The 24,478-nt window shown below is 37.4% G+C and overlaps 1 protein-coding gene across 9 annotated transcripts in view; it reads right to left on the minus strand.

Annotated features, from left to right (window-relative positions):
- Positions 1–24,478, minus strand: part of LOC106077154 (zinc finger MIZ domain-containing protein 1-like) — a 389,001-nt gene that overhangs the window by 218,390 nt on the left and 146,133 nt on the right. The window contains exon 1 of one of the 9 annotated variants that reach the window (XM_056021403.1): positions 22,503–22,630. The exons of the other annotated variants lie outside the window; for them this stretch is intronic. The gene's annotated coding sequence lies outside the window, so the exon portion shown is untranslated. Of the gene's footprint in view, positions 1–22,502; positions 22,631–24,478 lie in introns of those variants that run through there. 9 annotated transcript variants of the gene reach the window in all.

Raw genomic sequence — 24,478 nt, forward strand, 5'->3', positions numbered from 1 at the left:
ACTCCCGACTAATGGATCTATTGGTTTATTTAACTCCTGACTAATGGATCTATTGGTTTATTTAACTCCTGACTAATGGATCTATTGGTTTATTTAACTCCTGACTAAAGGATCTATCGGTTTATTTAACTCCCGACTAATGGATCTATTGGTTTATTTAACTCCTGACTAATGGATCTATTGGTTTATTTAACTCCTGACTAATGGATCTATTGGTTTATTTAAATCCTGACTAATGGATCTATTGGTTTATTTAAATCCTGACTAATGGATCTATTGGTTTATTTAACTCCTGACTAATGGATCTATTGGTTTATTTAAATCCTGACTAATGGACCTATCGGTTTATTTAACTCCTGACTAATGGATCTATTGGTTTATTTAACTCCTGAATAATGGATCTATTGGTTTATTTAACTCCTGACTAATGGATCTATTGGTTTATTTAACTCCTGACTAATGGATCTATCGGTTTATTTAACTCCTGACTAATGGATCTATTGGTTTATTTAAATCCTGACTAATGGATCTATCGGTTTATTTAACTCCTGACTAATTGATCTATCGGTTTATTTAAATCCTGACTAATGGATCTATTGGTTTATTTAAATCCTGACTAATGGATCTATTGGTTTATTTAAATCCTGACTAATGGATCTATCGGTTTATTTAACTCCTGACTAATGGATCTATTGGTTTATTTAGCTTCATACTAATGGATCTATCGGTTTATTTAACTCCTGACTAATGGATCTATTGGTTTATTTAAATCCTGACTAATGGATCTATTGGTTTATTTAACTCCTGACTAATGGATCTATTGGTTTATTTAAATCCTGACTAATGGATCTATTGGTTTATTTAAATCCTGACTAATGGATCTATTGGTTTATTTAACTCCTGACTAATGGATCTATTGATTTATGTCTAGCTCAGTGTTCCTCAAACTTTTGTCAGTGGTGCCCCAACCTAAATAATAGGAATTTCGTTCTCGCTTCCCTTAGTTAACTGTAGGCTCTCACAGTAGATTCATGGAAACAAAAATTAAAGACATATTTATAAAACAATTCTTCGGTTATTTTGCATAAATATTTGCACTCTGTTTAGAATCCAAACTTACGTTGTATAATGTTTAAAGCTAGTCCATTTAGTCTTTTTAATGTGAGAAAAGGCTCTTTCTGGAGATAATATTGGAGAGCAGGGCCGGTCTTAAGCCACTGCAACCTATGCGGCCGCAGTGGGCCCGCGCTTTCATAGGCCCCGCGCTAAGTATTTCTGTAATTGCATAATGATGCAAACTAAACGAAAAAGTCGTGGAAATTATTTTTAAAATCTCCTGAAAATTAGACAAAATTGTTATATGGAAAACACAAATCTTACGCGAATAAAAAAAAGCATTGTCATCTTTCATATTTAAATAAAAATATAATAATAGTGCGAATTTAAACCGAAACGAAAGTTCCAATAGAGCTAGAATACGTTTTTAAAACGATCAAAACCCGAAAATGAGAACATAATCACTTCTAGTGAGACAGCTGAAACACATTCCATGAAGAATGCAAAAAATTGCAGTGGTGAATGTCGAAAGAGAAGAAGAAAATGATGTAACACTAACAACTGATCAACATGTCGTAAGAAATGAAGGCAATAATGTAATAACTGATCAACTTGTAGTTATAGATAATGAGCTAAATGTCGATTCATTGAGAATTGAGAAATCCGGATTATCCTACCATGTGTCTAGAAAAAAATGGAAAGATCTTGTATTGACTATTTATTACAAAAAGGTCCACCTGAGATTACTTTGGAGAATTTTCCGAAAAATAAGGATGGTAGACATTTCTCTTAAGTGCATTGCAAACCAAACCTGAATAATGGTGAAAGTGTTTTGCGTCCTTGGCTGATATATTCTGTGTCAGCAGACAAGATCAATTGTTTCTATTGTCGTCTACTGGAAAAACAAAAAAAGTTCCTTTTTAAATGAAGGATTTGACCAGTGGCAAAGCTGTACCACAAGGCTAGCAGAGCATGAAAAATCGCAATGGCATTTAGAAGCCATGACCAGTTGCTGTGAAGCTGGAGCAAGACTAAGAACAAAAAAACAGGCATTGACAAAGTTCACCAGGAGATGCTTTATTCTGAAACTAAACGTTGGACTAGTTGCAATGGTACGATTTCTAGCGAAGCACAATTTAGCTTTCAGAGGGATCATTGAAAGACTTAAAGAGTCAAGTAATGGAATTTCCTGGTCTAGTAGAATTACTCGCAAAGTTTGATCCAGTAATGGGGGAACAACTTCGACGTGTTACCAATGCAGAAATTCATGATCATTACCTGGGAAAGAGGATTCAAAACGAACTCATTACTGTAGTAGCTGATGCTGTAGTGAATTATATCCTTCGAGACATTAAGAATGTAGTGATATTGGATTGTACTCCAGACATAAGTCACAACGAGCAGATGTTATCGGTATCTCTCAGATAAGGGTTAATGTGAAAGAGCTTGTGGTTGTGTATAAACGTTTTAACTTTCTTCCTGTTGTTTCTTCTTGTGACAGCAAAAAGAAGTTGGCTGGAAACATGGATGTTGCTGCAATATTTCCAGCCAAAAGTCAAAGGAAAAGGCAGTATGATAAATCTGTGGAAAACTTCACACATCGAAAAGCTGAAGATGGCTACAGGATAAAATGCTTCAACAGAATTGTGAACACTGCAATTTACTCGTTGCAGCTGAGATTTGAACTGTAACTGTGGCATCTTGTGAAAGAAGTTTCTCGTGTCTTAAACTAATCAAGAATTACTTAAGGTAAAAAATTCACGAAGAGAGATTGAACAATGTGGCGATTCTTGCTATTGAGCGTGATCTATGTAGGAAACAGAGTTTTGATGACCTTCTGTATGACTTCGCTACACACAAGGCTCATAAAGTAAAGTGAATTTGATCGTGATTTTGTACTTAGTTAAGAATGTATAAAATGCAAAGACGAATTTATTTTTTTATACAAAATCTTAATTTTCACTTATTATTCTTATCCCTACCCAGAATAGGCCCCGCGCAATCCGTTTCGCATAGGGTCCCGCTATTGCTAGGACCGGCCCTGTTGGAGAGGCAGCCGATTTCCAATCCATTAGGCATGGAGGTATAGGGGAATTTACAAGCTGATCAGAGGAATTGTAACGAGAAAAATAGAAAAATACTTTGAAAAAGACAATGCCACCTTTGTACACAATTTATTGAGCGATTTGTAGTCTTTAAATAACTAATGAATGTTAGATTTAACCAAAAATGGAACAATTTTTTTACCTTGCCCCTCCCCGAAAAAGAAAAAAAAATATAAAAAAAATAATGTCAATACATGGATCCAAATATTATTTGACAAGGCGGATCAGGAATTAGTTGAATTAATCTCCAACAAGTTATTATCTACCATTTATGTATAAGTTATTCCTGCTTTATACTTTTGTTTAATTCATTTCATTCTAATGCATGTAAAATGTGTTTTTAATAAAAAAAAAAAATAAAGAGCCCATACAAGAGGCAAAGAAAGAAAGCTCACAAAACAAAAAAAAAAAAAGGCAAAGAAAAGAGGCCTTGAGTCCATGGATACCCATGTGGCACATATGCTTAGTGAGAAGCACAAATACTTCGGTTTCCTGAACAAACCAAAAATAACGTCAATAAATAAATAATAACAACTTTGTTTTGTTTCTGTTCCTAATGTATATCTCTGATCTCTGTCTCTGACAATCTTCTAATCCTTTATATCACACACACTCTCTCTGATCTTTGCTCTCCCCCCCCCCCCACATCCCTTGAAACAACTCACTTCTTCATTCGTTCATCTTTCTTTCTTTCAACATGTTTTCTTGACAACAAAATGGAATCGAAAATGAAAGAGAAGTAAGAAAGAAATAGTTAGCTTAGCAAGGGCAGATAACTGTCATTAACCTGATTACAGAGTAATTCTGAAAACAAAAAACAAAAAAAAAAAAACAATGTGCTGATTCTCTTAAGCTGTTGATCTGTGTCTAGGTGTGTCTAGTATGTCCAGGTGTGTCTAGTATGTACTTTAAAAAAAAAACACCAAAAAAATAACATCAGAAAAAAAACAAAAAAAAAAACAAAAAAAAGGAAAGGATTGCTCTGGTTTGCATTTTCTTTAAATCATATGTGCCACATTTCAAGTCTACCGGTCAGCACATATCTACTACATTCTGTTTAGAAATCATAGAAAGATTAGTTTGTGATCAATTTTATCTTTAAAAAAAACTTATCTATTTTCCAGAAGGGTCTGACTGGTTCGAACTGAAGAAATTAACGCTACTAAGCTTTATTAACAATGAAAATTATAAAAAGAACTACATTTTTTTTTTAAAGACCTAGATCTCTAAATCACTCTATTGGTCTCTAACTGGCTTAAAACTTTATCACCCGACAATTAGTGAATAGATTCCTATAATGTTTCCACAGTCTAGTCAAGGATTTAAACTGGGATCAAAGCACTGGACAAGTTTTAAGAAAGTAGTTCAAGATATAACAATCTGACAGCAACCTGCACACCATTCGTATATAGACAGAGTGGACCAATCAGGCAATGGTTGTCATCAGTTGAAGAACAGCAGATCAATGAAGGCTTTAGTTTCGAATGTCTAGATACAAAATGAAGACTCTAGAACTAACTTCAAATGAGAATTTCCAAAATTGTTTGAAATGCTGAGGTTCATTATAATCTTCCACACCATGTCACGTGACTTGTCTTGATATTTATAGAATTACAATCAGCTTCAGTAAAATAACAAAACAAATACAAACAAAGAATTCATTTTTTCTTGATTTTGTACTTATAAGGGCGACGTCTTGGGAAGTGAAGTCTCACTAAAAGCAGTCAGAGAAAAATATTTTTTTTTTACTCAGCGAGCTCAGGTCTTCACTAGGTGAACGATACGACGCAAAACACTCTTACACATATGTACACACACACACACACGTGCAGACATATACGACGTCTCATATTGACAAAACACAAGTTTTGTAGCCAACATTATCGGCACTATGCATAATGACATTTCCAAACTTGTGGTTGCTGACTAACATTTATTAAGAACTTACGTATACGTCACTTCCGCCTCCCAATGGTATCTGAAACCCTAAAAAAAGACAAACTGAAAAGATATAGATCTGTTGGTGGTAATAGAGTAGATACAGATAGTTAGGTAAATCAATTAAAGGGCCATTATATATTTTACAACCTCCCTTATTTTTTCCCTTTGACAAGAAGTGACGGCTGATCAATACTTGGTATAAGCAATTATAGAGTTTTCTGTTAAATTAAGACTTATATATCCAATAAATACAATCATTTAGTCAGTCAGCCACGAACAGATTCAATCAAAGCTCAGATTTTTCAAACATTTATACACAATTGCACAAGCTCAATCGCCTAATTAAATTATCGCCTTAAGAAAGGTTTGCCTGAGTGGCTAGCGTGGAGGCTACCCGCCATTTGTTGGTGAAAATGTAATTGGTTGGACGTTGTGCGACATAACATCCTAGTTAACCAAACCCACCAAAAAGTGAAAACTTGCTGTGTATCATACCTATGGATGTATATCAAAGGTTATCAATCAACTTTAATCCTAACCACCCACCCTCCATAACCATATCTTTCTTACCAACAACTACAGCATGGCGAGTGAAAGGATCTAGAATAAAGCCATCAAGACATCTGACCGTCTCTCTCTGTCTTACTCTCTTCATCGATCTGCTCTCATCTAAACTCACAGGGTCCCCCACCATCCGCCCCGTTACTTCAGCAGCGCCACTGCACTTCCCGCCCCGTGTGACCTCTTTGCTTCTATTACTCACCCCCCCCTCACTTTACCCAGCCCTGTCCTCCTCCTCCCCTCCCTTGTTCCTATTTAACACCCCACCCCCATCCCTCTATAGGCTCACTCCGGCCTGCCCGATCTATCAAAGCTGAACAAGACCATGTCTCTTTCTCTTCTGGAATTTTTTTTTCCCATCTCATTCTTTCACGATTTTATTCCCTTCACTTTCCACATTTATTTGAAACAAATCTCTCCGACATTCTGTATCAGCCCTTCATAATCTGAGCGACCACTTGGACTTGTCTGTTTTATACACCTGCACTTATCATACATACTGTAGCTGGGCGTATCACACACACTATAATCATGTTGTATCTGTTTGTATCACACACACACACACACATACACACAGCTATCAGGACGGGGGTGATGACTTTGGTCACACTAAGAAAGTGAGAGTTACCTGTATAAGGTATTTTCATAGTCTTGAAACCCAGAAGGAGGTCAAAGGTAAAGCTGGGGTCAATCTACCCTACAAGTCACTCCGTCCCATGTCAGTCTGATATCTACCTCTATTTATCAACAGCGTGATACTAAGCAAACTGCCACGCGCTGGTCTATGAAGATCCTGGCACAGCGGGGCTTCAAGTCCCGCCGTCACTTAACAAGATAAAGATCAGAGTCGTTGGGACAACAGAGGTGGTGGGGGGGGGGGGGGGGGGAGTCTAAGGAACGAAATATTATTTATGTCATACTGTCTGTTATGTTTTCAAATGGTTTTGTGGTATGATACAAGTGTTGTCATTTTTTATGACAATATACAAGAGTTGTCATTTTTTATGACAATATACAAGAGTTGTCATTTTTATGACATTACACACGTTTTGTATTTTTTGTTTGTCAAATGATAAATGTTTCTCAAATGATAAATGTTTGTCAATGATAAAAGTGCTGTAGTTTTGTTTTTTTTTGATTTAGTATTTACACTTTCTCACATGTTCATCTTCCGATTTGGGCCTAGTATTTATAATATGGATCGTTTTAATGATGATTGCAGCTAATTAAGACATTTTTTTAGTTCATCAAAAGATCCTTTGATTTCTTCAGTAATTTCCACTTTGTATTTGCTGAGAAAAGTAATTGAAATAATTTCGTTTAGTTCTAACTAAACCTGATTGACGTGGCTGCTGTCGAGTCTTAGAAGTGCATCATTAAATTCGACTTTAATAAGATCGTCATTATTGAATGATGTAATGCAAGTACTGTAGTGATTGTGATGGTGTTGCAGGTACTGTAGTGATTGTGATGGTGTTGCAAGTACTGTAGTGATTGTAATGGTGTTGCAAGTAGTGTAGTGTTTGTGATGTAATGCAAGTACTGTAGTGATTGTGATGTAATGCAAGTACTGTAGTGATTGTGATGGTGTTGCAAGTACTGTAGTGATTGTGATGTAATGCAAGTACTGTAGTGATTGTGATGTAATGCAGGTACTGTAGTGATTGTGATGGTGTTGCAGGTACTGTAGTGATTGTGATGGTGTTTCATGTATCGGGTATAAGAAAGGGAAACGCCAACACCGAATGACGAGAATAAATAGATGTGTAAAGCTTGTACTACACTGATAATGAAAGCCTGTGGATATTAATTCATTAAACTGAATTCTATTTAATTACTAAATAGTAATCAAATGTTCATTTCAATTCTTTTATATTAAAAGTTTTATATAAAAAAAAAATGTCTGAATCTGTCTAGCGCCTGTCTCTAAGTTGTTTGCAAACAATGTCTAAATGTCACTTCTCTCTCTCTAAACCTGTTGCGTCGTCAGGTCAGCCTCTGTGTAATGCACAGCTGTGAGGTGTATTGAGTATTCTAAATAAACATCTAATAAAATACAAGCATTGTAAGTCCAACAACTATCAACTATTAGACGATATATTCGAAAAACATATGATGAAAGTTGACATCTAGACAAGAAGTTCACCCTAGCAAAACGTTCAGGATTGTAATTCATTTCGTACGGAACTGTAGACTATCAAATTATTGGACATCGTTTGTTTTTTAAAAAGGTGATACATTAAGACTTCTTAATTGCATTACTTTATGCTAACCCTCTAATTATCCGAAATTCATGTTTAGTCTGATGTATGATTTCTGGGCATATAAAGGGCCCCATCTCTAATAGCTTAGGGCCGTTTTAAGTCTAAATTCAGCTATACGCACAAGATACACTGTGGCTTTATTATTTTAATTCATTTACATTGTGAAATATTCCAAGTGTTATGCATATGTAGTCTCCAATTCAAGTTTTTGGTATTCAATTAATCAATAGTTTAAATTGGGGTTCAGTGAGATCTATTTAATTAATCCCCTGCTGAGTTTAAATGTTGTGACACTTGGACTACTATGTGGTAATAACCACCCAACACCAGCGTCATTTGATTACATCTTGTCTCATATAGATATACACACATATAATTGCAGACAAACAAGTTTACACAGATATCTCTGTATCCTCACGTCTTGCAATGTGTTGACTTTAATAGTAAATATTTCCAGCTCATTGATTTCTATTCAGTGTCACCCAAACCAGTGGCGACAAAGAGAGGGAGATAAGTTGTATGAAAGAGGGAGATAAGTATCATGTAGTAGCATGAACCCTTTACATCACTCTGTCCATTGTGTGTGTGTGTCAGAGCCCCCACGTCGACTTCCCACGTAAACTTGCAGCGAGATCACAACCGATACACTGCTGTGATTATTAGATCATTGTGAACGACTTCAGTTTGACATCTGTTACAAGTATTAAACATAGTCTATAGCGCTGTGTGTGTGTGTGGGGGGGGGGGGGGTGAGGGGGGAATTCAGTTATAAAGGAAAACAAAAACAACTGAGGGGTAGAGAAGTAGTCCTCAAGCAATCTCAGGCCAATAGAAATAAAATAATCATACAGAATTTAAAACAAAATAAAGATGTATTTATTTCTTGCGTGGATTGATGGACTGGCGAAAATACAAATCAAACTTAAAAACATTGAATATCTATGTGCCATATAGTCTCTTTACGGAGAAATGAGAGTGTGGGTTATCCATGAGAAAATATAAATAAGAAATTCATGCACTGGTGGCGTCCCTATACTTATGAAATACTTTCCCTCTCTCTCTCTGTGTCACCAGTTTAATGGAAACACTGTAAAAGTAGCGATTATTTTTAGACTTTAATGGAAGATGTTTAAGTGAAAATACAGGTACCAAAGACTTCTAAGGTCTAATTGAAGTTGTTTGTGTGACAAGACTTCTAAAAGTTACATTTAAGTTGTTTGTCATAAGACATCTCAGACAGATTTGTAAGTATAACAGAACCCATTATGTTATTAGTCTTAAGTCAAGCTTATGAAATGGTCTTCACAGACAGAACCCGGCGACCACATGCAGGAAATCGTCACAAAGAAATGTCTCAAAACGAATGAGGAGGGGAGGGGTGGGGAGTGACAATTAAAACAGGAACTGAAACTTCTCTGCATCAGTGACAGACTGAAAGTGCATTGCCCTGCAGAGGCTGCTAACTTCTACCTAGACGTGAGCGAGAATGAGTGTGAGTTGAGGGGGGGGGGGTGAGTAGAAAGTCTTACACGATTCTTACTGGTATTAATCGCAGGTAAGATCTACGTCACGCTTTATAGCCTCGTTTTCATCCCGTCTCCAGGAGAAAAGCACTATTGATGAGGAGATAGTCGGACACATTCAGACGATTGCTCAGATTTATTCTTTGACGTTTTCTTCACCTTTTTTTTTTTTTTACATTCTTTTACTATCCTCTCTTTCTTTTTTTTTTCTCTTTCTCTCTCTCTTTCTCTAAGTTTTTCTGTCTCTTCCTCTAGGTTTTTCTCTGTCTTCCTCTAGGTTTTTCTCTCTCTTCCTCTAAGTTTTTCTCTCTCTTCCTCTAAGTTTTTCTCTCTCTTTCTCAAAGTTTTTCTCTCTCTTCCTCTAAGTTTTTCTCTCTCTTTCTCTAGGTTTTTCTCTCTCTTTCTCTAGGTTTTTCTCTCTCTTTCTCTAAGTTTTTCTCTGTCTTCCTCTAAGTTTTTCTCTCTCTTCCTCTAAGTTTTTCTCTCTCTTTCACCGTGTCCACCCAAATATTGACACTTTCGGAAACATTACGAAATGGAAACACATCAAAATCCGAGAAAGAAATGTGTCTAGAGTTTACATATGTACACATGTATGTTCTGATGTACACGAGGAACTCTTCTAGAAAACAAAGTAATCCACACAGAGAGCAACTAAAACATGGAAAAATGTGGTGGAGGTGAAAGAAGCATTCCACTCAGGGCTTCGGAAAATGCTTTATTTTCATATAGGCCTCAACTGATGGTGTGCAGTGTCTAATATCGAATACTGCTTACAAATTAAGGATTAAAACATATTATTCTGATGATCTCGATTTTATAAAAAAAAAAAGAGTCCTATAGATTCAAATACGACAAAAACCAAAAGCAGTCGCCCCAAAGGCAGACCACGAGTACGGTGACTTGATGACGTAGAGACAGATCTACTACAGCTAAGAGTCCGGGCATGGAGACGTAAAGCCCAAGATAGATCAGAATGGAGAGATGTGCTAGTGCAGGCCAGGGCCTTCCAAGGGCTGTAGTGATACTGGAATGGATGGAAGAATCCTAGAATTGCGTATTAAAAAAAAAAAAAAAAGAGGTCCATCAGTTCATGACAACAAGTTAATATGATCAATGTACTTCCTTTCGTTTGAACAATTTAGCAGTAATCAAAAATGTTGTGTCAGGTGACCTGGCCAAACTTTAATCTACATATAGGTTGTGTCACGTGACCTGGCCATTGTGTCACGTGACCTGGCCAGGCTCCAATCTGTATACCTAGTTATTGATTTGGTACATACGTCTGTTGATTTGGATGCAATGGAGTTAATTATTTTATTGATTTACTATCTGACGGTGAGAAAAGAATTTTACTCAATCAAAAGAATATAAAACAATGAGTTCCATATCAGCAGTCAAGTAAATAGAACAGCGATGTACAGAGTAGACAGAACTGGTGAGAAGGAAACAATTAAAAGAATATAAAACAATGAGTTCCATATCAGCAGTCAAGTAAATAGAACAGCGATGTAAAGAGTAGACAGAACTGGTGAGAAGGAAACAATTAAAAGAATATAAAACAATGAGTTCCATATCAGCAGTCAAGTACATAGAACAGCGATGTAAAGAGTAGACAGAACTGGTGAGAAGGAAACTTCTCTTACAGCAAGCAACAAAATAAAAAGAAAGACAGCTTCTTCCATATAAATTTGATAACTTTTTATAAGAGCGATTACTTTGATCTAAATAACTATTAATGATAAACTTTAAAAAAAATGGAACCTATATTACCCCTCGCTAATCACCCCCCCCCCCTTTTCGAAAAAAAAATTCTGATTAAGCCCAAGAATACATCTACCCAAAGTATATACACTTTTACTTTGGTGATACAAACATGACAACATTAAAAGACAATAACCTAGACTAAAATACTGGATCTAGGTATATGGTATAAAAGATTCTAGTTTTGTGATACAGATCCAGTTAAAGTAAAGTAAAATGTTCCCCCTTTCAGACCTTGTGGTCTATAGGGCAGATCATGTAAAGGTCATCTGTTTCTGTGGCCTACGGTTAAGAACCCAGGCATGGCAACATTAGAAGACAGTAGTCTAGACGAGCATACAGGATCTAGATATATGGTATAGAAGATTCGAAGATTCTCATTTGGTAAAACTTTAGCAAGACTTTGTCATAGACACAAACACGACTCAGTTTAAAACTTCTATTAAAACAGTAATCAATATGTGACGCCTTCAAGAAGACGGCAAATGAATGTTGCAGTACATAAAACTTGTGGAACAAAAATGATATAAAGAGCTCGATATCCCTCAAATATATAATATTGTATACATCATATCGAGAGAAAAGTTGAAGTCAGAATAGTGTCACATAGTCTAGAACAAAGTAAAATGTCTCGAATACATCAGTTAAAATATTGATATAAAATAGGATTATGTGTAAAGAGTTGTTTACATCACTATTATTTTAATCTATTGCATTTTAATTGATCAGTAATAATTGTTAGAATGTATATATAAAAATATTTACTGCTACTGTCGTGTGTATTGTCTCTTTGGAAGAGGGGAAATTAGAAAAAAAAAAGAATTTTAGTTTTAAAATAAGTTTATATTTCATGAATATTATTTTATTATTTATATCATTTTACCTACGAGGAAGGAAGGTGTGTATGATTAGCCCTTGAGGAATAGGGAAGCTAATTTTTTTTTTAATCTATAAATCTATTCTTTAAAAGTTTGTTTCAACCTATTTTCAAGACATAGGCTAGATTTAATATTATTATCACTATGTGACCAGCCAGATGTGGTAGATCGATTTGGCAATAAATACGAAATACATTGTCTAAGTTAGATATTATTTCTATCTTTATTATTTCAATCGCCAGCAGAAAATCATTCACAATGTTATGCTAATTTTCACACGATCGCCCGGTCCTTAATATCTCAGCTTAGTGTCTGTCTCTCAACTTCACAAACATGAGAACCCCTAATGTTGTGAAAAAAGCATGCTGGGAAAAATCATAAATTCGGTTTGTTGGCTAGAGAGAGGGGAGTAAAAGGGGCCATAGTTCAAGTAACCCGCTGGGATAATAGATGTAATCACAGGCAAGCGGCGTAAAGACTTGTCTTTTAGACACTTAATTGTCAACTTACATGGGAGATAAATCACTGAGACCTGTTGCAAGGATCAAAACTTAAGACATTGGTCAAAAGAAATCCTGTACATTTTGAATTACAATGTCAGTAAAACTTAAAGTAGAGAGACGTTCATAATAGACAGACTTTAATGTTAATTAGCCATTCAAATCATACTGTGATTGACTAACTCAGAGAAAATTTTTCTATTCTTGGAATCATGCAATTTATTCATGTCTTTGTCCTGCAAGAAATTGGACTCTTGTATTTCTATGAACTCAACCTGTGGCATTTTATTCGATTGTCTTTATCTGTGTGTATGTAAGGGACAGTGTAGGTTTTTAAAAAAAATATTTTACCGTTGGCACTACATACAGTTTCTGTCTTGTGGTGTTTCTAAATTTAGAAATTTGACGAACAGTGTTACTTATCTTTCACATCCAATAAACGAAAGTGTAAATACATTGTCAATATATATATATATATATGTACATACAGTGCTTTTTTGTAAAATAATAGGTGCCGGTGCTCAATGATCAGGTGCCGGTACTCAGTAATTGATTCGCCTAACTTTTAACTGCTAAAAATTAATAATATACATTACATTACAAGAAAAGTAATTTTTTTTTCATACCGTCACAAAAAAAGCCCTGAATACTTTGAAGTAAAGTAGCAATTATACATAAAACACTGAACCATAATCTTCAAATACCAAAACAAAATTTAATAAAATACTCAGAAAGACACAAAGATAAATGCGCATTCCTCGTCCCATATGCTAGGACATATTTGTACAAATACTTTTTCTTCCCTAGTGCTATTAGAGCATGGAATGGGTTGCCTGAGCTAGCCAGGAAAACCAGTGACTTGGCAGAATTAAAGTCATTGGTTAATATGCATGACTGAATGCATGACGCGTTGGACGTAATCTTCTTTTTTGAAGTAACGTCTGTATCATATGAGATAAGATATATATATATACATATATAATAAAATATATAAAATAATATATATGTGTGTGTGTGTGTGGGGGGTGTGTGCTAATTAATAAATTTAGTCAAAGGTCAACTATGAAGAACCAACAGGATCTAGAGCTCAAGACAAATTAGCCCAATGTCAGGACCACCCAAGATTTCCAACACTTTGTCAATGGTCAATATATGCACGTAGAGACGTTACATTATGTATGTTCAGTAGTGGTGCACTTAGTTTGCGTATGTACTAATTGTTATGACAACGTGGTCACGTGATAAAGCCACCTTTACGTCACACCATTGTCATGAAGTGTGTGCGCGTGCTTGCATGGGCTGATTCTGATGTAACCATTGAGTAAAATTGAGACAGATGAGGTGATTGTCAGCTGAAGCTAGAGACGAGAGACAGGAGACCACGTGATTTTATGGTCAAGTTTAAGAAGTAAATTTTTCAATTGTTCGACATCTTTTTATTTCACTTTGAGTGTTTCTACCACACTAGTACATTGAGCATGATAGCTCTCGTAACTATTTGTCAATAAAAGTTCAAGTGTATTTTGTCTGTGCAAGAAATGTACGTGTATTCGAGATGCAAGAAATGTACGTGTATTCGAGATGCAAGAAATGTACGTGTATTGAGTTGCAAGAAATGTACGTGTATTCACGATGCAAGAAATGTACGTGTATTCAAGATGCAAGAAATGTACGTGTATTCAAGATGCAAGAAATGTACGTGTATTCAAGATGCAAGAAATGTACGTGTATTCAAGATGCAAGAAATGTACGTGTATTGAGTTGCAAGAAATGTACGTGTATTCAAGATGCAAGAAATGTACGTGTATTCAAGATGCAAGAAATGTACGTGTATTCGAGATGCAAGAAATGTACGTGTATTCAAGATGCAAGAAATGTACGTGTATTGAGTTGTAAGAAATGTACGTGTATTCAAGATGCAAGAAATGTACGTGTATTGAGTTGCAAGAAATGTACGTGTATTGAGTTGCAAGAAATGTACGTGTATTCAAGATGCAAGAAATGTACGTGTATTCAAGATGCAAGAAATGTACTTGTATTCAAGATGCAAGAAATGTACGTGTATTCAAGATGCAAGAAATGTACGTGTATTGAGTTGCAAGAAATGTACGTGTATTCAAGATGCAAGAAATGTACGTGTATTCGAGATGCAAGAAATGTACGTGTATTCGAGATGCAAGAAATGTATGTGTATTCAAGATGCAAGAAATGTATGTGTATTCAAGATGCAAGAAATGTACGTGTATTCGAGATGCAAGAAATGTACGTGTATTCGAGATGCAAGAAATGTATGTGTATTCAAGATGCAAGAAATGTATGTGTATTCAAGATGCAAGAAATGTACGTGTATTCAAGATGCAAGAAATGTATGTGTATTCGAGATGCAAGAAATGTACGTGTATTCGAGATGCAAGAAATGTATGTGTATTCAAGATGCAAGAAATGTACGTGTATTCAAGATGCAAGAAATGTACGTGTATTCGAGATTGGACTAAAAGTAAACTTACACGTGTTCGAGAGTTAGTTGGACTAGCTGTCTGTAGCTACAACCCAACGCACAACCTATCAACCAACAAGTTTCCACGAATATTTAAAAACTGGGGGATTGAACCGTCGAAGGCACGATTGTTTGGCTATAATATTTTAGATCCATTTCTTTAGTATTTGTCTGGATAGGATTTGTTACTGAAGCATTTACGTTTACGTATCAAATTTAGCACACACTAGATCATTAATGCGCTGTGTTACTTGACCAAAGGCATACAAGTCCTAGTCAATAAAAACAAATGTCAGATCTATATATGTAGAAGAGATATCATCTTGTCTGAATGTCTAGTTAAGGACACGGACAGAGGTGTTACTACGCCCTCTTAAGTCTCCAAAACAACAGGAAGTCAAGTTACCAGATATAAGAAACATAGGACTTCAATACATTACAACAGATCATGAGAATCTAGACAACAGCGTTGAATTATTTCCCACTATCAAAGACAACCATGGCCCAGTTTAATATAAGCACTCACTGTAACGGGACACCACGGGAAACACACCTATCAAAATATGACATAGGTAATTAGTACATATTTCAAACATGGTTTTTCTAATGTCATCAATTAAAGCCAATCTAACAGCGTCTATTGACTCGAGCCAAACTAAAACGCGATATTTGAAAAGCTTGATACCGAGTGATGACATTCTAAACGCCAGAGAGCTCATCAAGAAATAAACCGTCTCCCCCCCCCCCACCACCCCCATCGGCTTTGTTTGATACATCAACTTGGCACACACTGCTCTGCTAGACTCAAGCTATTGATTAGGAGTTTAAAATATAGACCTATACATCATGGGAAATGTCAAAAGTCTTTTGGGAGCGATGAAGAAAGCATTATCTTGTACCCGCGCATAGTACTTTTTTTTTTTTTTAACCTGACACGCACACACGCACACCTACACAAGCGCATATACATGCATATATACACACATAAGTTATCACTTAGATTATCAAAAAGATGAGCTCATTACTACGAAAATTAAATTAAAAGAGTAACTTCCGTTCAAAGAGAAAAGAACAACAACAACAACAAAAGAACTGCAGCATTAACAAAGACAACAAGTCCCAACATAAAACGCACCAACTGTAAGCTTGGAAGGGCATGCCTACAATCAGTTTTACTATCCATCAGGTTGTCCACAATGACCACTAGGCTACAAACAAGGAAATATAAAAGGACGGATTTAGTTGAGATTTGGCTACTTTGATTGTAATACACGAACGTGCTCAACACAAAGACGAACATCGTTGGCCTACAAATAACATTCAGTGGAATCAGAAAAATCTCGAATTCATGAAAACGTAATTCATACATTGAACATACTGGAGACTTTATGTCCCAACTTTCACGACTTGAAACTGCACTGTGATTTCGATGCCGAGTTTGTAGGGTCTAAATATAATTTTGTAGACACAAGATCTAAACAAATGTCATCGAACTTTCATTAGTAACAATTTTATGTCTCTAAATATACTTCAGCTTTCTCTTGTCTCTATCTATTCCCTTTCACTTTCTCTTTTATTATCTCCACCTCTCTCTCTCTTTCTCTCTCTCTCTCTCTCTCTCTCTTTAGAGTTATACTTCCACCTCTCTAGTTCCATATTAAAAAACACAAACTGAAACACTCTACACTTCCGTTTCTCCGCCTCCGATGGCTGCCCAAACACTACAAACTATCAGACTTATAGATCACATTCAACATGAGGAGATCCTGTTCATTGCTATCTAGACTCGGTAAGTCCACTCTAAGTCCAGTTCTTTTCTCGCCTAATCAATTATTGCTGATATCTAAACTAAGAGGAGGCGGCAAGAATCGTCCCTGACCAGCCCACCAAAAGCAAGTAAAATTTGGCCAGCATTGAAAAAAAAAAGTAGGGGGGGGGGAGAATGATGGTCAGTAGCAAGGAAGGTCCATCACACTGGACACATAAAGAATATCGGATGTTGAGGTTAGCGATCAATTACACAAGAAGTGTCACAAAATAGGTGCACCACACATATCTATATGAAGTAAACTAATTACATGCAGAGGTTAATAATACGTTCTGAATGCTATTGTCTATCTGAGGTTAGAAAACTGAAAATACACCAGGTAGGTCTTGTCTCTGAGCAATAGTTTAGAGGTCTAGGTTTTGTCTCAGAGAAATAGTTTACAGATCTAGGTTTTGTCTCAGAGAAATAGTTCTGGGTCTTGTCTCACCACTGCAAGGGGAGAAAAAACATGGTGTGCGTGAAAAAAAAGGGTTTGAGAGTACCTGGTCTCATGAAGCTTCTTATTAGGCTTTCAGACAGACATTAAAATGTCATATGTCAAGGTCATAACAATAGAGGCCCGCCATGAATGTTAGTTTTTGCGCATATGTGCGTGTCTGTCTGGGCATTCCTTTTGTATTGTTATGGAGAAGTAGCCGAAGAAATCCAGAGCTGTAAATTATCTCACCAAATTATATTTTAAACTACATAAAACGGGAAGCCAAAGACTTGAAATTAGATTCTATTTGATAGCAATGAAATTAAGAAAAGAACAACTTCGAGGAGATTTATTTAAAAAGTCAACACAATGTTGAAATGTTTCTTGAATGAATCCAACAATAAGAGATCAACTGCACACAGAGAATAGGAACAATGAAGACCCTTCCTTACATGTTAGTAAATAGGAAGACATCCGGTCTAATCTTTGTCGAATGTGTATGCTTTAACGAGTGATACAATGTGGTGTGGAGTGTTATATTAAGGAGCACCAGGGGATACCAAGTAGAATGTACAGTATAGTAATATTATTGGCGTTGATGTATATATAATGAAACTTTAATTATTACAGTATTAATAGTATATAATAAAGTCGTATAGAGATAGGCATAATGTTCCCTGAAAGTATTGTTCGGAACTCAAATTCGTAATCCATATGCTGTAATAAAAAAAAAAATTAAAAATAGAATGTAAAACAAAAAAAAAAAAAAAAACGTTGAATATATCTCGCTAGGATAAATCTTGCATGTTCAGATAGCTCCTTTTTTTTGTTAAATTGTCTCCCTTATCGAAGTTTAAAATGTCAACATATTTTGTCACTTTTTTTTTTAATCATGTGTTAAATCCGCTCTTTCCGGCTACATAAAATCTTTAAGAGAAAAAAAAACAGGATTAATTAAAAACATTTTCTTTGACTGGTTGGAAATTAGCGGAACTGTTTTACGGCACGCGTCGTTGGCAGCGGTATTCAAGAAGAATCGGTCAGGTTGTGTGCATTGTCAACTAGATCTTTATCTGTATCTCTTTCCTCCCACGCTTCGTTTCTCTCTCTCTGTCTGTCTCTCTCTCTCTGTATCTCTCTCTCTATCTCTCTCTGCCTCTCTCTCTCTGTCTCGCGCTCTCTCTGTCTCTCTCTTTCTGTCTCTGTCTGTCTATCTCGGTCTCTCAGTCTCTCTCTTTGTCTATCTCTCTCTCCCTTAAAGTCATGGCATTGTGTTACTTCAACCTGGGCCAGTGTGAGCATAGAGAGACATTCACTGTATTGATAACAGACGTACAGGAGCGTGTCCCCTTAGCGACCTATAAAAGGGGATGGGGAGGACCTTTCGTGACAGACTGACTGGTTGACTAATTAGAGTTGTTGATAGTCTTGAGTTGTTAAAGCGTCTCGTTTTTTTAGATTTGAATGAGCAATGCCTTATGAACATGTAGACCTAGGACCTATATAAAAAGGCTTGTAGTTTATTAATAAAGTTAGTTGCTGTTACTTGCTCAACATTGCGTTTCTTTGGGTTGCTGTGTACCGGGTGGCTGAGAAAGCATGAGACACCACGAAGACACTGTTACAATAACCAAATCAAACAGTGGAAATATTCCGACTCTCAACATTACATTTTTTTAAAAATACCCACCTACAGCGTAATACAATTTCGCCTCACTATTTTTTTTACCCATGCCATTGTTACCGTTGCCATTTAAAAAAAGAATCTGCCTTTTCAATGTTGTTCGTAAGGTATGAGACAGGGTTACATAACACGCCGAGAGAAAACCATGCGATTAATGTTTTGCTTGTCGTCAATATGTATGAGACATCAAGGAGGGAAGGGGAGGGTCTAGGGGGAAGATTTATATGCCTGATAAATTAAAACAACAAACTCATGCTATTGCCAGAAAGCCCATCGCTGACATTGAAGTGGCAAGTCATTAGGTCAGATGACCCTAATTGACACGACAGGCAGGTCATGCCGGGTCGCGTTCTCCGTCAAGTTCACAGATGCAATGAGGCGGTGATAATAACATGGCTTTATTTACCCCACGGGCTATCAGTGAACGTGGAGATACGGGGCGTTGTTAGCAATGTAGCACCCTGTACGTATACATATTCACAGACACCTACACACAATCAGGTGTAACACATTCTCAAGAGAAAAAAAGATCAAATAAATACACACTACCAGCAATTCAGTACTTTCCAGTTCTACCACTGTATTATCAGTGCGCTGTTATAGTACTATCTAAGTTTTTACTCATGACACTACTATCCTTGTGTATATCTACTTGTGTAATATTAACGACCATAGCCTTTTCATTGTACTGACCAGTTCTCTACTTAACTAGTGCTATCCAGTGGTAGCCTTAATAATACTGCCTAGTGCTATCCAGTGGTAGCCTTAATAATACTGCCTAGTGCTATCCAGTGGTAGCCTTAATAATACTGCCTAGTGCTATCCAGTGGTAGCCTTAATAATACTGCCTAGTGCTATCACCTTATTCATCCAGTGGCCTAGTTCATCGCTAATTTGACCTGGGGTTAATATCTAGAATTTAGCATTACACCTACCCCCCCCCCCTTTCTCTCTCTCCCTTTATAACATTTTCTTTTTTTTTTGATTCATCATACTGACACATTCTTTACACAAGATTCATACTCACACACACACACACACTAGTGCCTGCTAGTTATAGCCATATTTAGTCATTTTGCAAATATTTATGTATAGACTGTAAGTCATTTAAAGTTTATTAGTTAAAATATATAATACGCCTACAGACGTTTAGTTGTCTACCAGCAGTTTGATGCTACAAGTCAACGAGCGTCAACAACAAGATGATCAAGTCCTTCCGATGACTTGAGTAACAACAAAACGAGATTATGCAGTCATTCGTCTGATTTATCTTCAGGTCTCAATCTGTCTTGGATGTCCTCTATCTTCACGTCTCAATCTATCATGGATGTCCTCTATCAAGATGTCTCAATCTGTCTCGGATGTTTTCTATCTTCATGTCTCAATCCGTCTCGGATGTCCTCTATCATCATGTCTCAATCTGTCTTGGATGTCCTCTATCTTCATGTCTCAATCTGTCTTGAATGTCCTCTATCATCATGTCTCAATCTGTCTTGGATGTCCTCTATCTTCATGTCTAAATCTGTCTTGAATGTCCTCTATCATCATGTCTCAATCTGTCTTGGATGTCCTCTATCTTCATGTCTCAATCTGTCTTGAATGTCCTCTATCATCATGTCTCAATCTGTCTTGGATGTCCTCTATCTTCATGTCTCAATCTGTCTTGAATGTCCTCTATCATCATGTCTCAATCTGTCTTGGATGTCCTCTATCTTCATGTTTCAATCTGTCTTGAATGTCCTCTATCATCATGTCTCAATCTGTCTTGGATGTCCTCTATCTTCATGTCTCAATCTGTCTTGAATGTCCTCTATCATCATGTCTCAATCTGTCTTGGATGTCCTCTATCTTCATGTCTCAATCTGTCTTGGATGTCCTCTATCTTCATGTCTCAACCTGTCTTCGATGTCCTCTATCATCATGTCTCAATCTGTCTTGGATGTCCTCTATCATCATGTCTCAATCTGTCTTGGATGTCCTCTATCTTCATGTCTTAATCTGTCTTGGATGTCCTCTATCTTCATGTCTCAATCTGTCTCGGATGTCCTCTATCTTCATGTCTCAACCTGTCTTGGATGTCCTCTATCTTCATGTCTCAACCTGTCTTGGATGTCCTCACATGCATACGTGTAATCCTTTAAACTGGAAATGGTGGAAACTTTGGGAGGAAAAAAATTTGAGGGAGGGGGGCAGATTTAGGAGGTCCAGGTTAGGGTAAGGCAGCTTGGCTGCTATTGGATGTTGTGGAAGAAACACCTGGTCATAGAGATGGAAACTGGTGTGGGGGGGGGGCGACTATCTTTGATATTCTCCTCCTTCTACTCACGCAGAATGTCTGGCTCGTGCTTCTAATGTAACACTTAAAAGCCCATGGAAGTAAGTACTCGCTCTTTTTAGGATCGATACCATTTCAATCGAGGAGGACGATCCTGATAGTTCTATAACTAGTATCGAAGTGAAAGTGTTGAGGTAATAAAAGTCAAGCGATAAGCCCAGGAGGTGTATTACAACAAGTAGACCAGTCACTGACACATATCGTGGTTCGAACAAGTGTTGAACTGACCAGGGTGTAGGAAGTGTATCTATGACCAGGAAACATGAAAAGAGACACTTATAGGAGATTGTATGTCACTAGTGGATCTACACATTTACAAGACTAGCCTAGGAGGTCACGTGCCCAATAAGAGAAATTAATGAGCATAGTGAAAAGTGTATCACAAAGTAAAACATTGCTATGAATAAAAGGCTTCTAGATGCTGGAGTTATTTCGTGGTACATAATTCATAGGTCCAATAATTTCTAAGTCCATGGTAGGACCCGGTCCCAGAGAAAGACACGAGTTGACAGCTATTACCTAAACCAGTGATTGAGAAAATAAAGCGAGTGTATAAGTCAGTGGCGTACTCTTTCATTTGGTTCTACAATGGACATTAAGTGCAACTACAATAAGAGAGAGAGAGAGAGAGAGGCAGAGAGAAAGAAAGAAAGAAAGAGAGAGAGAGAGAGAGAAATGTGCAATAAAAAGAAAACAAACTGTATAAAGTTCTATCCCAGCGTGATGAAATCCAATCAATTAACTTTCTTGTGATAACAACTAGCTACACAATTAAACAGATTAACATCTATAGGTGAACATTACCTTAACGGCAGGCCGGGGAGAAAAACAACTTTAATAAGAGAGAGAGGGAGAGAGAGAGAGAGAGAGAGAGCTATTAAAAAAAAACCCAGTGTGATATAGACCAAGTAGGAGACAGATGAAGACGTTATCTAGGTCATGTCAATCACAAGTTAAGTCAAGAATCTCGAGCTTAAGTCAAGTTTCAAAACATGTCGACAGTAGCATTAGTGGAACAACACACATCCAGCCAACAATATAGACTATTTGTTTAGTTAGCCACCTAGAGAGAGAGAGAGAGAGAGAGAGAGAGACGATACAGGAAGAGAGAGAGAGAGGCTAGACAAATGTATAGCGTTTGTACTTACATGAATGCAATCCCGTCATTCCGCAGTGTCCTAGACTTCATTACTGCCTGTATACATTTATTCATAGCCTTTATTTCTGACTGTGACAACACATAAACACACACACACACACACTCTCTCTCCCTGTCGGCTATACAACCAGGCAGTTCGCCCCTCCCCTCTCCAGTTTCCAGATCTCTTTCTTTCACGATTCCCCCCCCCCCTTTTCTTTCCCGCCCTCTTTTTATTTTTTGTTCCATTCCGCCCTACTCCTCACTCTCTTCTCCACTTCACATACTCTCTTCTCTCACCCGGTGTTTTTTTTCCATCCCCACCTCCCCTCCCCTACTTCTCTCTCTCTCTCTTCCGTTTTCTTTCTCCGTCTCGAGTCGCGGCGCAGTACGTCCCTCGCTCTCACCTCGTCAGTTGGCCAGTCACTTACACGCGGTCCTAGCGCCCCCCCCTCCCCCCCAACAATAACAATAGGAGACAACTGGAGCTTGCCAATTGCTGTGATTGTTTCCCTTGCGGCCCCACCCCCAGATCCAACGCCTTAGCTTTTGATTGAAAGTCACTTAGGACTTCATACTCATTTGAGTTTCACCTAATAAAAACAAGAACAATGTATAGAGATGCTCTGTGGGAAAGCATTGATTATACTAGCTATATGTACATTGATAACTATTATACATCTGACATGCATAGGCACTCCGGGGGAGATATTCTGTTGACCAATGTTATTCAAACAATTGACATGTCAGCAGACAGCTGTAAAGGAATGTGAATACAAATGTGTGTGTGTGTGTATGGCGGATACCGGAAGACATTTTTTTTGGTTTCACATTCACGCATTGCTTATGAGCTAGCGATGAAATTAAAAAAAAACAACAAACATACAAAATAAATGGCGGGGACTGCATATCAAATTAGAGCTTTTTCGTTTCTTAGTAGAGTATCTTCCCCTTTAACCATATTACAAAAACTTCCAATAAACGTGCTAGGATAGGAAATCTCAACATCGATGTGGCTCGCTCATGGTTTATCAGCGGCGTTTCCACTTTCTGTTTGCCAATGGAGCGAGAACTACTCAGTAAACTTTGTTCCAAGAGAAGAAAGAGACAAAAGAATGCTGGGAATTCAAAATGATGAAATACATAAGAGTCACGTGATGCCACTGTACGTTACATAACATCAAAAGTACGTCGAATGAATAACACAGAGCCACGCAAGCAGACGTAACTATGAGTCACGTGATCTCTACCTGTCCGAAACACTTTCTCTTAAACATACCTTAAAGCCACCTCATAAAACAATCTCATTTGATTATCTTGGAACTTGATCGTGTGGTATGCTCTCTGGTGGTCTCTACGGTCCCAGGTTCGATCCCTGCCCGCTGCCATCCCCCGTAGTCCTGCGGGAGGTTTGGGCTAGAACATCATTATCTTCAAATCTGAATGATCATCCGAAACATTTTATAAAACAAACCAAACATTAACCCATTGATGCCTAACCAACTTTGGATTTATAACTGATGTGCAGGCAAAAACAAAATGGCATGGGTTAAAGGCAACACAATTGCAGACTCTTTGGCCCACCAGGGAGGGCAAATTCCACCCACTGATGAGGCTGTAAGCTTTCATCAAGCCCTGGCTATAATACAAAAAACAGAAATGGAAAAGTGGTTTGAGTGCTGGGACAAGTCCCAAAAAGCCAGTGGAGGCTGGGAGCGCATGAGGCGCCCTGACCCCGTGGTGGAGGCTGTCCAGGCCTGAGCAAGCTATTATAGCACAGTGCAGGACAGGGCACTGTCCTGTTGGCTCATATTTCTCGCGGCTATGGCCAAATTTTGATTCACGGTGCCCCGCTGCGGGGAAGAAGAGGAAACCGTGCCTCATATTCTGTTTGACTGCCCCAGACTTGCTGATCTCCGTCTCGACAGGTCTGGGAAACCCAAAATTCTCGACCTGTATGGCGACATTTATGCACTACGCAAGACA

Source organism: Biomphalaria glabrata, chromosome 2 (genome assembly GCF_947242115.1).
Source record: "Biomphalaria glabrata chromosome 2, xgBioGlab47.1, whole genome shotgun sequence".
NCBI classification, from domain to species: domain Eukaryota; kingdom Metazoa; phylum Mollusca; class Gastropoda; family Planorbidae; genus Biomphalaria; species Biomphalaria glabrata.